Here is a 17,764-nt window from a genome sequence, read left to right on the forward strand (position 1 = left end):
TGCCAATTCAGAGTCATATTCCAGTCATCGTCGTGTAGCTTCCCTCTCTGGGTTTGAGTTTCTTTAACTAAAAATGAGGAAATTTGACTTAGTGTTCTTTAGAGGGCAGCTAGGTGGCCTGGCAGATAGAGTACAGTCCAACCGTCAGGAAGATTCATCTTCTGAGTTCAAATTTGGTCTCAGATACTTAGTAGTTGTGTGACCCTGGGCAAGTCATTTAACCCTGTTTACCTTAGTTTCCTCATCTATAAAATGAACTGAAAATAAATGACAAACCACTTAGTATCTTTGCCAAGAAAACTAATAAAAAGGGATCACAAAGAATTGGATGTGACTAAACAGCAGAAACAACAAAGCTCTCTAGAGATTCTTCTAGTTCTAAACTTCTATGATAACTCAGTGGTAGCTACTTTACAGGTAGTTGGTACAATATTTAGAGTCAGATGATCTAGGTTGGTATCTCAACTCCATTCTTATAATTTGTGTGATTTTGGACAAATCAATTAATCAATAAACATTTATTAAACCCCTATGTCCCAGGCACTATATTGAGTGCTGAAAGTGACAACTTACTTTCCTGTTCTATGCCTCAGTGTCCTCATATGTAAAATGAGGAGCTTGGATGATACTAGTCATGTCATTTTCAGTTCTAAATCCTCTTATACAAATAGAGTGTGAAAGTAAAAAAGTGAGATATGAAATGTCTTGAGCTCATGGAAGATAGGCTATTTTCAACACGAGCAGGGTAGGGCTAGTCCTAACACTTAGTTAGTTCTTAGTTCTCTCTTAGTTCTTGTTCAATATTGGGATGAAATGAGTCACTCTCAAGTCATTGAACAGCCTTTAAAAAGGAGGTTTACTTTGCCCTAACACAGCAAACTTATGAAACAAGGATCTAATGGCACTGGTTTCTCTGTACTCAGCTTCCCTTCTCTCCATATGAAAACACATCTCGTCATGAGGGCAGGATATAGTGAAGGACATGGTGTTTAAAGTCGTCTTTAGAAATTCACCAAGTCCTTGGAGCCCAGATTTATGGGAGTGGGACATTATCTGCCTTTTATGATCAATTAGTTGCATCAGGGAAGCCAGAGCCAGTCAGGTCCCTCTGCATCCTTGTCTCCTTTTAGGCAAAGCTAATTCCCGTCATATGGGGAGAAAGAGAGGCCTGAGTCTACCTGTGGCTGGAGGGGAAAGAAGCTATGTTGGGGAAACAGAGGCCAATCAAGTGCTGGGATCACTTTGTCTCCTTTAGATTTTCTTAGCCCCTCAGTTTTCTCATCTGTTCTAGGAGGATAATAAAAGCATCTACATCACAGGGTTGTTGTAAGCATTTTGCAAATCTCAAAAAGCTATATACATAAGAAGAAAGGGAATAATATATAGTACCTACTATGTGCCAAGCAGTACACTAAGTCCTTTGTTATTATTATTATAAATATAATCTTGCAACAATTCTGCAAGGTAGATGTTATTGTTAGCATTCTCGTTTTGCAGTTGAGGAAACTGAGGCAAACAGAGGTTAAGTGACTTCTCCAGAGTCACACAGCTAGGAAATGTCTGAGGCCAGATTTGAATTCAGGTCTTCCTCACTCCAGGCACTCTTTCCATTGCACCACCTTGCTGCCTCAAATGCTAATTGTTATTATTGTTACCAATAATAATAAATTTAATTTGGTAGGCAATTGGGCATCACTGGAAGTTTTAAAATAGAAATCAGAGCTGTGCCATTGGAAGATGACCAGAAGCCTTGCAGGATGGAGTGAAGGAGGGAGAAACAGGAAATAGGGAGAAAAGAATCCTGATTAGAGAATCCAAGAACCATGGTAACTTAAGCACTGTTGGACCCAGGGAGACAGTTGACCTAGTGCTGAAATTACTCTATCCTCAGTCCTTAGCTCTCACCTCCATGTATATCATGTATATCTCATCTCCAGGGCAGGGAACATTTTAACATTCAAATCAATAAATACTGATGGTGTACGTTCTGTATGCAGTGTGATGTAGAAGGTAGAAAACTGGATTTACCCTCTACTCCTAACTTGCAATCCAGGTTCTCCCCTGCCAAATGCCAGAGGTGGATTCTTTGGTGGGGGGAAGGCAGATGGAATCAGCTGTACATTCTACCCCTATTAGTTTTGTAGTCCACACCTTCTCCAGGGGAAACTTGGCGGGGGGGGGGGGGTGGGGTGGTGGAGGAAGAGGGGAAGTGTGGGGGAGTGGAAGGAGTAGATGAGGAGAGATTCTTTTTTTCTACTTGAGATAAAGGCCTTTTCATTGGCCAGGGAAGGGGAAATACAAGGACAGAAATTTCAAACAGAACTTTCAGATTTCAAAAACTTACATAAGAAGGACTTTCTGCTGAGGAACAAGTATTAAGAAAGCTTCCCTGTAAGTCTCACAACAAAATGCTTGGTCTGAGCTAAAATTTCTCTAGCATGTTGTAGTTGGGATATGACCTAGGCCTTGCAGAAAGAAATCCCCAAAGTCTCTGCATTAAGAGTCAGGATCCACTGTCCATAGAGCTCTTTCTGGTAATCTAGACATGGGTCAGAGATATCCAGGTCTTAAGTGAAGCCTGGCATGGGCACATTATGGGTATGTGTGCTTTAGTTTCCTTACCTGTCATATGACAGAGTTGGATCCAGTGACATCTCACGTTCCTTCTAGCTTTAGCAGCCAACAATCTTCCCTTCCATAAGTGAAAAGAGAAGCACCTAAAATCTGACCTGAAAGAGAGGACCAAAGAGGTAGAAAAAGATAGGAAGTGACTGGTAATGCTAGACAACAACAAAATTAGAAATCAAAAACAACAAATTCTGTCACACACGTAAAAATAAAAGAACCTTATAGTATTTTTTTAGTGTTGACTTCAAATGTAGCTGCAGATCTTGTCCATTCCCTATCATTTGCACGAGAATTAGGTTTACACTTTACTAAGCAAAATCATGCTTGTTTAACTCACCTCAGATAGATACTGATGATTGTATTTATCTATGGAACATTTCTCCTTCCTGTTCACTACTCAGCCAATAAGTTTGGATTCCATGGGCTTTGGTATTGCTTTTCCGGTCAGTCAATGAAAAAGCATTTGTGAAAAAATGTCTTGTTGGAAGAATTCCCCATGTTCATAACCAAGAACCACTAAGTTTTCTAGCAAGTCCAAATGTGAATTCAAGAAATGAATCTCTAGTGACATTTTATATCCTATATCTTTATAGACTTTAATAATAGCTAATAATAATACCTATCTTTGTTATAGCACTTTAAAGTTTGCAAAGTGCTTTATAAATATGATTTCATTGTATTCTCACAATAACCCTGAGAAGTCAGTGCTATCATTATCCCCATTTCATAGTTGGGAAATGGAGGCACCTAAAGGCTAAGATTGTCCAGGATCTCACAGTTAGCAAGTGTCTGAGGCTAGATTTGAACTTGGATCTTCCAAGATCCTTTGATAGTTAACATCAAGATCATTAACAGTTTTCTGCCTTGTAGTTTTATAAAAAGTGTCTAATCACTTTTCAAAATGGTTTCCATACATCTTCAACTTTCTCCAGATGTTTTTCAGAATGTTCATTTTTTATCATTTTCCTTATCGCTGAACCTTATCTGAAAACACTTCAACTCTGGGCATTTTCTGTGGCTGTCCCCCATGCCTAGAATACTCTCTCCTCTCCACTCCAACTACTGTCTTCCCAGGCTTCTTTTTAAGCTGAATGAAAATCCCATCTTTTACTGGAAGCCTTCCCCAACCCCTCTTAATTCCCTCTGTTAATTATTTCCTATTTCTCCTGTATACAGCTTGCTACATATATGTGTGTGTGTATGTATATTTGTTTGCATGTTGTCTCCTTCATTAGATTAGAAGTTCCTTGGGACAGGGATTGTCCTTTGCCTCTTTTTGTATTGAACTTGGCACTTTAGTAGATGATTGACTGATTGGACCCATAAATATCTCCTTTTTTATTTCAGCCTCATTGATTATTGAAAATTGATGTTTGTTTAATAAAGGAAACCTGAAGTTTTTGCTCATCTCCTTGACAAAATAAAAAAAAAATTAAACCAAATTAAAGGTGAAATGGTAGTAAAAAAACCCCACAACTTTTCAAGAATCATCAGTGGTTGACTTGCTTCTTTTCTTTGAGGTCAGTATTTTTTAGTGCAGTCATTTCTCTGACCTCCACAGTGGTTTCAGCATACTCACAAATGAAGTAAATATATGATATAAACAAGTAGTGATTCTAATAAAAGAGCCACAATTTTCAGATTTCTGCAGATATGCCAAGAATACTCTTTATACTTGGTTCTCCAGAAACATTCTTCATGTTTTGGACTTATTTTGATGCTCTCTAAAGTAGATTCTTTCCTGTTTGTCTAGAAGCTAAAAATTCAACTTGATTTGGGAGGTGGGCAGGTAACTTAAGGTCATGAGCAAGGTCATTCTGATCTGCTCGAGTTATTAAATGTGGTTCTGAGGACTGAAATCTTGCTTCAATCAAACAGTCACTTTGCTTCCTCTCTCCTACCCTGTCCAATGATTCTTATCTTTATAATCTGAATCATCAGCTTTATCTGCAAGGGAATTCAGAGTTTCAGGTGGTTTCAGTACTAGTAGGTAAAAAAAGGTCTTAATTAGATATTGTGCTGTTTGCTTAGCCTTGGAGGTGATCCTTGGTATACTTCTTAAGCGAAAATAGCAATCTGTTAAATGGACTTTGTGTTCTTTCCAAATCCTAGCAAAGGCAAACACCATGTGATGAGAGCCACATAACCAGACAGTTATTAGTTGAACACAAGTGATACAGCACAGGTGAGGGGTCCAAAATACAGTTCATATGCTTTATTGACTGAATCAAGTTTAATTCCTGACATTCAAAAGTTAACTCACTGTACACATAGCAGAAACTATTTGGATAATGGGCACACTCATGAGGCACACTGGAGATTTAATGCACACTAACATATACAAAGTGCAAAACACTTGAGAAACCAGATTTGAAACAATAATGAGGTTTACCAGGTGACTCCAGCACACAATGGACAGAACAGTCTGTTAAATATTGAGAGCTTTAGTGCATGATTGAACGTGCATAAACATTTCCCAACCAGTCCTTCCACACTGCACTTTTGGTGGGATTGCACCTAATCTAGTTCATCCTTCACAGGTCAACAAAGGGATTTTCCTAAAGCCTAAAACAATTTCACACAATGGCTCCTACTACCACTAGGGTAATATATAAACTCCTCTGTTTGTCTTCACAGCGTGAAGTCACTTGACCTTCCCTGTTTTCCTACATATTATTGCTTGCTGTTTCTTAGATACAATACTTCATCTTCCCTCTCTCCCATTCTCCCCCTCCTGACTTCTACCCAATGGAATCTTTGGTTTCTTTTTTTAAAAATTAATTAGTTTATTTTTAGTTTTCAACATTTGCTTTCACAAGATTTCGAGTTCTAAACTCCCCCCTCTCCCTCCACTCCTTCCTCCTAGAGATGGCATGCAATCTCATATAGGTTATGCATATATGATCACATTAAACGTATTTCCATATTAGTAATGTTGTGAAAGAAGAATTAAAATAAAAGAGAAAAGCCATGAGAAAGAAAAAACAAATAAAAAAATAACAACAATAAAAAAGAGAAAATATTACGCTCTGATCTGTATTCAGACTCCATAGTTCTTTCTCTGGATGTGGATAGCATTTTTTATCATGAATCTCTTGGAATTGTCTTAGATCTTTGTATTGCTGAGAAGAGCACACAATGCTGCTGTTACTGTATACAGCGTTCTCCTGGTTCTGCTCACTTCACTCAGCATCAGTTCATGCAACTCTTTCCAGGTTTTTCTGAGATCTGCCTGCTCACCACTTCTTATGAAACAATAGTATTCCATTACACTCATAGACTACAGCTTATTCAGCCATTCCCCAATTGATGGACATTCCCTCAATTTCCAATTCTTTGCCATCAAAAAAGGACTGCTACAAGTATTTTTGTACATATGGGTCTCTTTCCCTTTTCTATGATTTCTTTGGGATACAGACCTAGTAGTGACATTGCTGGATCAAAGGGTATGCACAGTTTTATAGCCCTTTGCGCATAATTCCAAATTGTTCTCCAGAATGGTTGGATCAATTCACAACTCCACCAACAATGTATTAGAGTTACAATTTTCCCATATTTTCTCCAACATATATCATTTTCCTGTTTTGTCATGTTAGCCAATCTGATAGGTATGATGTGGTACCTCAGAGTGGTTTTAATTTGCATTTCTCTAATCAATAGTGATTTAGAGCATTTTTTCATATCACTATAAATAGCTTTAATTTCTTCATCTGAGAACTGCCTCTTCAAATCCTTTGACCATTTATCAACTGGAGGATCCTAGTTGGCTCAAGTATCACCTCTTGTAGGAGACTTTTCTGGGCCCCCCTCTTTAGCTGCTAGCAAATTCACCTTACCTTCACATGTTACCTGATGTCATATCTACATCTATATACACATACATATATGTATACACACACAAATATTATATTAATTATATTAATGGTATAATGTAATGTAATATATATTTTGGGAGGACTAGAGATCCTAGCTTCTCTGTAACAGGAATTAGTTATTCCTAAAAGGCAAAAAAGAAAAAATGTCCTTGCATCTTAATGGGCCCTTGGCTTCCTTACTGGTCACCTGAGGACATAAAAAGTCCCACCCATGTGGACTGGTGTTTGGCCTAGAGGCTGATGAGCTACCCGAGTCTTCTTACCTTTTGCAGGTCTTTGGTGGCCAACGTATTGAGAGAAGAGACTTTCCAGAGTCAAACAAGGGTTAAGCTTTATTCAGGGTCTTAGTTACGTATCCATATGCAGGATGAGTTCTTCCTTAGGAGAAAGGAATCCTCCTCCTCCCAAGGGGAAAGGATCATACAGCAAGAGGATGGGAGCGGAAGAGGGGAGGGACCCTCTTCCCTCCAAGGGCCCCGCAGCAAGAAGAGAGCCTTCAGGCTTTCCTGTCCCTACTTAAGCTCTCCCGCTGCATAGTTTGCACGTGAATATCTTGCGTGCTCTCAGCCCCTAGCTAATTAACAACAGGTGTGCTCAGACCACGTACCAATCTCAAGGGTGGGATGCTCTCCCCAGCAAGTTTCCCACTGAGAAGAGGTGGAAATGCATGAGATAGCCCGTGTTTCATGCCTCAATCCCCAGCTGTTCCCTGGGGGGCCTCGTGAGAACTCTGAGGTTTAGAGGTCCTCACTTTTACCTGCCTGAGACTGTCCACATGAAAACTGAGCTTACACCCCTAACAGACTGGTACCCCTCCAGCTTGGATTTCTGAAGACCACTGGAGTCACCATCCCCTTCCCTGCTGACCAAACGAGTTTCTGTATGTGGATGAAGGGAAAATTAGTGAGACTGTATCCTTGTTGCATCTCCTTGCTCTGTAAGGGCAAAGTAAATCTTTTTTTTTTCAGCTCTTCAATGACCTCAGTAATCATTTCATCCTAATCTTGAACCTGAACTAACACGGTGCTAGTGTTAGACAACAACATCCATGCAGGTACTTGTTTTCTGCTAAGTGTAGGCTCCTTGAGGACAGGCACTGTTTGCCTTTGTCTTCGCACAATGCCTGGCAAGTAGCAGCAGCAGCAGCAGCAGCAGCTAGCATTATATAGCACTTTCAGGTTTGCAAAGTACTTTACACATATTAACTTACTTAATCTTCACAAAAACTCTGTGAGGTATTCTTCTATTATTCCCATTTAACAGAAGAGAAAGCTGAGACTCAGAGAGATTATTTACTTAGGGTTATACAGCCTCTAATGATCTGAAGCAGGATTTGAATTGGGGTCTTCCTGATTTCAAGGACAGTGTTATATTTACACCATACTTTAAAGAAAAGCATCATGGCATAGTCAATAGGGGGCTAGCTTTGGGGTAGTCAAGAACTGCATTCACATTTCTGTTTCTAACTTATATTACTTCATTGGACAAGCTAATGAACCACTCACTACCCCCAGGCAATTCTCTAAATTGTCCTGCTATAGGGAAATTACTGATCTGTCTTGGTAGAGGCAACTTACACACACACACACACACACACACACACACACACACACACACACACAATAACATGATCAATCTGATTGTGTTGGTCTAAACAACCTTCAGTCTATGAGACCCATAAGGCTTACTTGTAGTGAACCACTTCTCATCTGGACATTAAACCTTGTGGTAAATGATTAATTTGACCCTTATTTTATTTCAATCAGTATTTATCAGTTTGATATGATTCCATGGGGGTGGTGATTATAAATTCTGATATTAGGCCTTAGAGCTGTGAACTGCAGATTATAAGATTACTTTTTAATTGTAGGAAGCTAACGAGAAGACCTCCACCCTTGCTTTTCCTTGTCACAGTGACGAAGTCCAGTATGGCAGAGGTGACTCAATTACATGGAAAGCCCCCCCAGCTACTTTTGTTGCCCCTCTGTCCCTTGTCATCCTTCTTTTGCCCAACATGGGGGAGATGACCACGAACACTTGGCCAATGAGTGACCCTGACTGCTGGCCTGTGACTTGCCTTTCTACTGGCCCATTGGCCTATGTAGATGTTTTGACATCTGTTTATCATCCCAGACCATGGGTATGCTCATTAGCTTGGTAGAACCTCCAGAAAGGTCGGCATAAGTCTGTCAAGTTCTGTTCATTATCCTGTTAGTCAACCAATGGAATTTTCTATTTTGCGTAGACTTTCCTGGAGGGACAAGGGCGAGGTCTATCCACCATAAGACCCTGTATTTTTGATCTGCTCCACCTATATTGTCTTGGTATCAAACGCTACAAAACTAAGACCTTGTAGGAAGGTGGTATCTCAGATCATGAGGACTATCTGAGGTCCATTTCATTAGAGGGTGTCATGAACGCTTTAATAAAGTGTCATTGGCTCAGAGCTCTACCTCAATGGTTTTTCTGGCAGATTGGATAATTTCAGACTCAACAGCCTACCCCTTCTTCCTATGTAACACTCCTTCCATGGTCTTTTCTGGAAACATCCGTACTCTATGACTGTGCTCATCATTTGGTTCAATGGAGCCTCTACCTGATCAGTGAATACTTAAAAAGGTCTATTACATTAGAGATGGGAAATCAACCAGATACACCTGAGAGAGAACCTGCATGCTTCCTTTAAAATCCAAGACTTTCAACAGGCTCATTGAACTGCCTTGAAGTGAAGGTGATTGTAACCCAGACATCCTATATTAACTAAGAGTGATGGAGGACTTAGCAGAACTGGGATATGCAGTGTCCAAGAGTAGTCACCAAGCAGAACCATCACTGGTTCCCTTCCTTCCTCCTGCCATGGTTCAAAGACCAGACCATCCAAGAGCCTGGAGACCATCCCTTACCAACCGGTTGCCTTGTGCTTCTATTCTCAGCTATTTCATTATTACTATTATTATTAGACCCTTCTTGTGTGAGTTAAAACATGACATAAAGGGCCTGCTGCATTGTTCATTGTTGGTTCGTCTGATTCTGTTGTGAAACCAACGCTAAGTCCTGTAACTTCTGATAAGGACTGGAATTGTGATCAAGGAGGATCTAAACTAAGCATGTTTAACCTTTTATTCATTAACTTCTTTGGCAGCTTGGTGAAGCCTATGGACCCCTTCTTAGAATAATTTTTTTTTTACATTTTTTCTTTCTTTTTAAAAATTAATTAATTAATTCTTAGTTTTCAACATTTGTTTTTATAAGATTTTGAGTTCTAAACTTTTCCCCCTCCCTCTCCTCCCTCTCTCCAAGATGGCATGCAATCTAGTATAGGGTATACATATATGATCATAGAATAACATATTTAGATGCATAAAATAAAATAACTAGGTTTACAAAGGAAACCAACTAGTATTGGTTAACAATATAATATAATTATATTACATTACATTACCATATATTTTTTAAAACAAGCCCACAACTTGAGCTTAAGAATCCTTGCTTTAAATTGAAAAAGGAGAAGAAGGCAAAATCTCCCCACATATATTTGCCATACCAGATATCACAGAGGATACTAGTTGTAGATCCACTTAGGAAGAAAATCAGTAGAGAGAACCAGTAATTGACAGAAGAAAATAATATCCTTCACTAAGATTCTCTTCTGATAGTTCCTCATGGCAGAGAACTGCCTTCAGGGTCTTAATAGATAGGCCACTATTGACATGTATTGGCATTGTGCAAATTTAAATCCTAAAGTACTATAAATGTAAATTATTATTATTTACTACTGTCCTAAACCTATGTTATATGATAATGAATATCATGTGATAATTATGCTGACAATATATTTATGTGATATTTTTAGGTTTTGTACGTTTTAGCAAGTACCTTATAAAGAACTTTTCTTATGAATGACCCCATGGAGCATGTAGTGTCAATTGTATTACCTGGTCCATTTTACAGATGAAGAAAGTGAGGTTCAGTGCAGTTCACATTGCTAATAAGTGTTTGAGGCAAGATTTCAACAGTTCTTCCTGACTGTCAGAACATAATCAGGCAATAGAACCATTCTTAGTCTCTCGTATATGTATGGATACAACACTTTATGGATTCCAGAGGAATCGTAATCCATTTCTGCTTTATTCCCTCTGATCCCACAACATAGTTGGAGAGAGGCCCAGCTTCCTCTATTAGAGGTAAAAAGCAAAAGCTTCAATGCTTCCTGCTTTGTTGTTGTCCAGTCATTTCAGTCCTGTCCGAGTCTCTATGACCCCATTTGGAGTTTTCTTGGCAAAGCTACTGGAGTGGTTTGCCATCTCCTTCTCCAGCTCATTTTACAGACGAGGAAACTGAGGCAAACAGGGTTAAGTGACTTGCCCAGGGTTAAACAATTAGTAAGTATCTGAGGCCAGATTTGAACTCAGGAAGATGAGTCGTCCTGACTCTAGACCTGGCACTCTATACTGTGTCACCTAGCTGCCTTTTCCTGTCTTGTAGAGGTCTATGATAGTCTCATAAAGTCAACTAGAGATCTGTGCAAGCCTGGGAGTCCAGGTCATTTCTCTCAATTGTTGAAGCTCTGAACTTCAGGCATTATGAGAAATGAGTTCCTGGGGACTATTCTCTTGGGCCATGCCCACTAGAGAGAAGTAAGAACAGCATGGTCCTCATATAGCTTGCAATTTATAGAAAGGTCACCAGATTGTACACTAGAAGCCCTAGTCCTGGGTTTGCTACTTACTTGCTATATAGGTGTCTTTGCCTAAGTTGCCTTTCCCTGTCCTCTGCCCATCCTATCCCCATCCTTCATCCCCCAGTTTCCTCCTCTATAAAATGAAAGGATTCACAAACTTAGGGATGAAAGGGACCTTAGAAGTATTTGAGGTCAGACATTTTACAAGGGATGAAACTGAGCCCTAGAGACATTAAATGACTTTCCCAGGGTTAAGTATTTGAGGTAAGATCTTCTTGACTTCAAATCTGGCATTCCTTCCACTACATCCTGAAAAAGTTTAGACTGGATGAGCTCCAAGTCCCCTTTTGGTTCGGACAGTCTATTATTCTGTGTATGGGGGTGTACAGGTGTTCAGAGAGGATGAACACCTCTAGTGTGAGGGCTAACAGAGCCCTTTAGCGGTTGCTCATCCACCTTTGGTATCTACTTTACCCAACTCTCACCTACGGTTTCAAGAAGCTGTAGACAAGTAGCAGCTACATCCTGGTAAAACTGGCTCAGCAGATGGGTTAAACCAGGCTGAGGGTAACCAACAGGTCTCAGAACAGTACATGAGTTATAGCGATGTCTACCCCAATCATGTGTAGACTTCCCCTGACAGGACCAGCAAATGGGAAACAATTTGTTCCAATGGTCATCAAGGTGGCTGAAGCAGGCCAGAAGAGCTTGGTCAGACATAAAAGATGCTGCATTCTGGGCCATCGCCAGTTGTCTTAAGTTTTGTCTTGCCACTGGACTTCAGTAACTCTGGAAGAGAGTAAGGCTAATAACTTTGTGCAATTTTGTCTTACTTAAATCTGATTCACAGATGAGTCAAGATTTCACCCATGATGTCATCAGTCCTCTTCGAAACAAAGGGCAGAGAACATTCTGTGACTGGGACAGTGTAGGATAGGGCCATACAAAACTGGCAAACATTCTAAGTGGGGTTCAGGAAAGGGCAGTGAGTGAGAGAGAGACAGAGTGGAAAGATCAAAGGACAAGGAGAGAAAGACAGAAATGCACAAAGAGATTTGGCTGGAGGATCAAAGAGAGCTTTAAGGAGGAGGTGAAATTTGGGGGAAAAAAAATTAGTCATCACAGGATTATTCATGAAACACATCCCACCTTTTAAATTTGTTTGTTTTAAAGAACTTTGTAAAAGAGCCTCTTACTGTCAGGCTGTCACACAATTACAGGACCACCAAATCTCAGTACCGGAATTGATCTCAGAGATCACTTGGTTCACCAGTGTATGGCAAACTTGAATCTCCTCCCCACCTTCCCTAAATAGTGGTCATCTGCCTCTCCTTGAAGACGCCCAGTAATGCAGAGATATATACTCAATCCAGGTAGCTTATTCCATTTGGGACAGCTTTGGTCACAAGGATCATGGTCTGTTGGAGCTGCAAGGGATCTCAGAGATCACTCAGTTCAGCCTGCTTATTTTACAGAGAAGAAAACTGGAGCCCTGACAAAGATCACAGGCTAAAGATCCGAAAGGGACCACAGAGATCATCTCCTTTAATTTTAGAAGTGAGGAAACTGAGACACAGAGAAGTGCTTTGGCCAAGATCACCCAAGTAAGTAGCAAGCAGATCTGGGCTTTGAACCAAGGGCCTCAGACTCCAAATCCAATTATCTTTCCACTACATGCCAAACTCACTCAGTACTTGTTCTTTTACCTTCTTGTATTGTTATTCAACCTTTCATTCTTGTGTTTCCTATCTTAAGGATAATGTGAGAACCAGGAGTTATCATTCACTGTTGATATTTAATCCCCAGTCTCCTGATCCTAAACTCAGTGGTCTTTTTTCCATACCAGTTGCCTCTTCCCCAACTGCCTTCATTGAAGATGTTTTTGGTACTTTGGTGGGAGGGAAAGAAATAAGCATTGATTAAGCACCTAAGATGTTTCAGGCATTGTGCTAAGCCCCTTGCCAATATCATCTCATTTGATACAACAATTCTATGAGGTAGTTATTATTATCACCTCTATTGTACAGTTGAGGAAACTGAGGTAAATGGAAATGAAATGACTTGCCCAGGGTCTAGCAAGTGACCTAGATTGGATTTGAATTCAGGTCTTCCTGACTCCAGGCCCAGTGATCCATCTATGAACCACCTAGTTGACACATCAGTCAACTCAATTAAACAATCATTAGGTACGTACTATATGCAGAAAACCATTTACTGTGTGCTTGAAATACAAAGCTAAAAAATGGTGTCACTATAATCCCAGTTACTATGAAGGCTGTACTTAGTAGATCTTTGCACTTGAGAGTTCTGAAATACAGTGAGTAGTCGCTGCATTTACAGACTTAGTGATTTGGGGAGACCCAACCTTTAAAAAAAAAAAGAAAAAGATAAAAAATTATACAATCTGTTTTCTCCAGTAGCTTCTTTCCCATAAAGGTTTTGGGTCACTGAGTGATATTTATTTGGGTAAATTTCCATGGAGAAAAATAAATCACAGAGCAACTGGTTTGATCAAACTTTGCCACAGCAAATGATTAAAATGAGTAGTTCTTAAGACCTTAGAAAGTTAGAAAGGATCCTAGAACCTTGACTGTTAGAGATGAGTTTCCTTAAAGACCTTTGAGTCCAACCCTGCCCCTTGAAAAAAGTCAAACAGACACTATACTATATTTTTCAGAGAAGGAAACTGAAACCCAGACCAGGCAAGGAACTTGTCCAATGTCACATGGTCAATTGGTAGAATAACTAGGCCCATAATCAACTAATCAACAAGCATCTATAAAGTTCCATGTAACAGACACTGTGCTAAACATTAAGAATGCAAAAGTCTCAGAACCCCTGACTCAAGCTCGGACCTCCCAAGCTCAAAGAGTCTTCTTTTGCAGCAGAACTGAGATGTGCATCTGAAATGACTGCACAGGACTTGAGAAATCAGGGCAATTATACAGTAAGCACATGAAGTCTGCATAACTGAACACAAAAGGATGTTATTTTAAATCTGCTTAAATTCCTGACCTCCAATGGGTTGCCAGAAAACTGAGTGTAGAGATAGGGGTTAAAGACACAAAAGTGGAATTGCAATCCCATTCTATTAGTGATACTGCTCCTCAGATCTGGTTCTTAGGGAGCTGTCCGTCCTTTCCTACCCCTTGTCTTGTGAGTCAGGCAACTGTTCCACCTACATGGTACCGCCTAGAATGTGTGGTGAGCATAGAATCAAAGGCCCTATTCACAACAATGGGAAGGGAATGGATGACTAGAGTCTATGTAATGTTTTCAAGTTAACAACTGAAGGGCCTGCATATTAATAGGAAAAAGCTAGTTTCACATCCACAACAATTCTAATTTAGAGATTTCTTTAATACAGAGAGGAAAAAGATGTTTTTGATAGCTTTTAAAAATAGATCTATTTTTGTATTTTGCAAATGTGAGTGAGAGAGTGAATGCTTTAAGTCTAGGCTGAGCTTACTGTTTTAAGACTATGCCTCTGTGTGTCTGCATGTGCATGGGGCTGGATGTCAGAACTGTTGACTTAGTTCTGTTGCTGAATCAGTGAGTGATCTTGAATTAGTTATTTCACTGGGCCTTGGCTTCCCTATATATAAAATGAAAGGATTGGATTAGGTGATCTCAAAGACCTCTTCCAACTCTGATAGTGTATTGTCTAAAGTGCCTTCTAAAACTAGTAGAAACTTTGCTACAAAGGATTATGGCCTATGCCCAACAGGTGTTGGGAGAGCAGCTATAGGCCCACACATACCTGAGAGTATTTATCTTTTCTGTGAAACACACACACACACGCACAGAACCTAAACCTTCTCCATATGGGGCATTAATATTCCTGACTCTTCTACTGAAGAACGTATACCTGATAGGAGGCCAGTCTTGCACAGTTGCCCTTCCATTGATGCCTAGGGAAGTTGGAGCCAAGCATCTCTTCTCATTAACCTGTCAGGGCCCTAGCACCCTGAGTACTTTTTATTCAAGCCAAAGCTAGGAGTAAAGTATGAGAAAAGGACCAATCCAGATACTTCTTCACTGGGCAGATTTGATATGTAGTGGTGGCATCTGGGAAGGAAAGCATGGGGTTGTCTTGTCATCAAATAACCAGGTCAATATTAGACAGTAAAAGGGGCAGCCAGGTGGCAAAGTGGATATGGCACTGGGCCTGGACTCAGGAAAACCTGAGTTCAAATCCAGCCCCAGATACCTACTAGCTGTGTGACCCTGGGCAAGTCACTTTGATTGCCTCAAAAAAAAAAAAAAAAGAAAAGAAAGTAAGGTCTCAGTTACCTATTACTCAGCTTGTCCTTGCCTCACAAGGACCTCTTTCCACTGAAGGAAAGGAGGTTCCCAGGGTGAGATAGGAAAGGACTACAGGACTCACAGAGCAGGCACATATTGGGCACACAATTGTTTATTATGACTCTGGTTATGAGGTCCTTTCTAGTTCTAATATTCTATGTGCTATGTTCTAAGTCCCCTTCCACTTCTGATATTCTATTTTCCCTTCCTTCTCCTCTCCAAAGGAAGGTAAACTTGGATGGCCAAAATATGCCCAGTTGACTTGGGTTTTACTGGCTCCTTTCCTATTTCCCTTTCCCCTCCCCTCCCCTCTCCTCTCCTGTCCCCTGTTCTGTCCTCTCCCAAAGCCTTAAACCTACTGCACTCTGAAACTGGGACTCCACTGGGGCCCTGCCTGAGGGCTCCTCTGGACCCTCTTAGTTTGAAAGTGATTATCAATCAGGGTGTTTCCGTCCCAGCCTGATGTCTTTTTTTCCTCAACCTCATTAAAGGGGCCACCCCTTGGCTACTTTTTAAACAGGTCTATTCAATGAATGGGCGTTGCGTCACCCTAAGTGAGTGCCTGCAAAGACCTTGGCCTAAAGGGCCCAAGGTCTCCCAGTGCATCCTGGGTCATCTCCAGTCATCCTGAGGAATATCAGGTCACTGGATTCAGATGGCTCTGGAGGAGAAATGAGGCTGGTGACCTACACAGCCTTCCCTCACTCAAAATAAAGTCAAGTGCAAGTCATGTCATCATTTCTCTGATGGCATGGTCTTCGGCAATGAAGGATGAACACAACAATCTATTTCCTATGACCAAAGGTCCCTTGTAGAGCTAACTCTGACATTTGTTCATGCTCCAATAATCTATAAATATACATTTCCTTTTACCATTAATATGAACAAGTCCCTTCACCTCTCTGGGGCCCAATTTTTTCACCTACAAAGTGTGGATAAAGATCTTAGTAAAGGTTAAATGAACTATTAGATGATGTTGACCTAATGGTTAAAAGTTCTTCATTATCCCTAGACTGTTGAGAAAGAGACAGACAGAGAGAGAGAGAGAGAGAGAGAGAGAGAGAGAGAGAGAGAGAGAGAATTCTAAAGTCAGAGACACTTTTTAATTCTGGTCACCAATGGAACAAAGTTTGATGCCCGAGATGAAGGATGGAAAAATCCTGTGTGGTAGTGCATGATTAACATAGGTCCAGCTGCTCCAAAACTGAGTTCAGTGGAAGGCATTGTGGTTTAATGTGTATAGCTCAGTCTACAGGGAATTTTCTCTTTGCTGATTAGATGGGGTTTTTCCTCTTCCCTGTCCTTAAGGCTTGTACCAGCTGACTCATTCAATAAATACTTATCAAACAACCATTATGTGAAAATCTTGAGCCAGATGTTGGGAGAGACACAAAAATGAATTAGCAGTGGTCCTTGACCTCAAAATACTTACAGTCTGCAAGAGGAGATAAGGGCATCTAGGACATACAGTGGATGGAGTGCAGGGCTTGAAGACAGTAAGACTCAGCTTTCTGAGCTCGTTTAGTCTCAGACATTAGTTCTGTGACCCTGAGTAAGGCACTTAACCCTGTTTGCCTCAGTTTCCTCATGTATAAAGTGAACTGGAGAAGGAAATGGCAAGCTGCTCCAGTATCTCTGCCAAGAAAACCCCAAAAGGGATCACAAAGAATCAGACACGATTGAAAAAAGATTGAACAATTTGGTCTACTGGTTGATTGTTAATGGAAACGCTCTAATAGGGTTTCATAAACATCAGTGTTAGGAGTATAGACCCATAGACTGATCCCTAGAACCTGGGAAGTAGGGGAGGTAACCCAGAAGGAGTGTTTTGGTGTATAAAATATTAGAAATATAAAACAAGGGAATAAGTCATTTCCGGGTAGGGGAATCAAGGAAGGTTTCATGGAGGAAATAGCATTTGAGAAGTGCTGTGTTCTGGAAGAAAGAATGGTAGATTTAAAATCAGAGGATCTGGATTTAAGACTGAAGAATAAACAATAACAAAACCTTTAGAAAACAGAATTTTATAATGGACAGATTACCTCTGGAGTCTGTGGAATGGGGTTCAAATCTCACCTCTGACGCCTCTTTTGTGAATTTGAGCAAATCATTTAATCTCTGAATTTTTTTCTGTTCTACAAAATGAGGGGATTAGACTAGATTTTCTCTGAAAACCTCTCTAGCTCTATCAGTCACTTCACTCTTTAACTCTCATTTTCCTCATAGGCAAGATGGAGATAACACTTGTACCACTTACCTCCCAGGTAGTTGGGAG

At 40.3% G+C, this 17,764-nt stretch overlaps 2 long non-coding RNA genes across 2 annotated transcripts in view; one reads left to right on the forward strand and one right to left on the reverse strand.

The window, feature by feature from the left end:
* Positions 1 to 6,998, reverse strand: part of LOC140518213 (uncharacterized) — a 48,248-nt gene extending 41,250 nt beyond the window's left edge. The window contains exons 1-2 of the long non-coding RNA XR_011971861.1: positions 6,767 to 6,998; positions 2,623 to 2,729 (exon numbers count right to left, since the gene is read on the reverse strand). This is a non-coding gene — a long non-coding RNA (uncharacterized lncRNA). The remainder of the gene's footprint in view (positions 1 to 2,622; positions 2,730 to 6,766) is intronic.
* The window catches only part of LOC140518212 (uncharacterized), a 71,189-nt gene that overhangs the window by 8,193 nt on the left and 45,232 nt on the right, over positions 1 to 17,764 (forward strand). The window contains exon 2 of the long non-coding RNA XR_011971860.1: positions 12,660 to 12,788. This is a non-coding gene — a long non-coding RNA (uncharacterized lncRNA). The remainder of the gene's footprint in view (positions 1 to 12,659; positions 12,789 to 17,764) is intronic.

Source organism: Notamacropus eugenii, chromosome 1, assembly GCF_028372415.1.
Source record: "Notamacropus eugenii isolate mMacEug1 chromosome 1, mMacEug1.pri_v2, whole genome shotgun sequence".
NCBI classification, from domain to species: Eukaryota; Metazoa; Chordata; class Mammalia; order Diprotodontia; family Macropodidae; genus Notamacropus; species Notamacropus eugenii.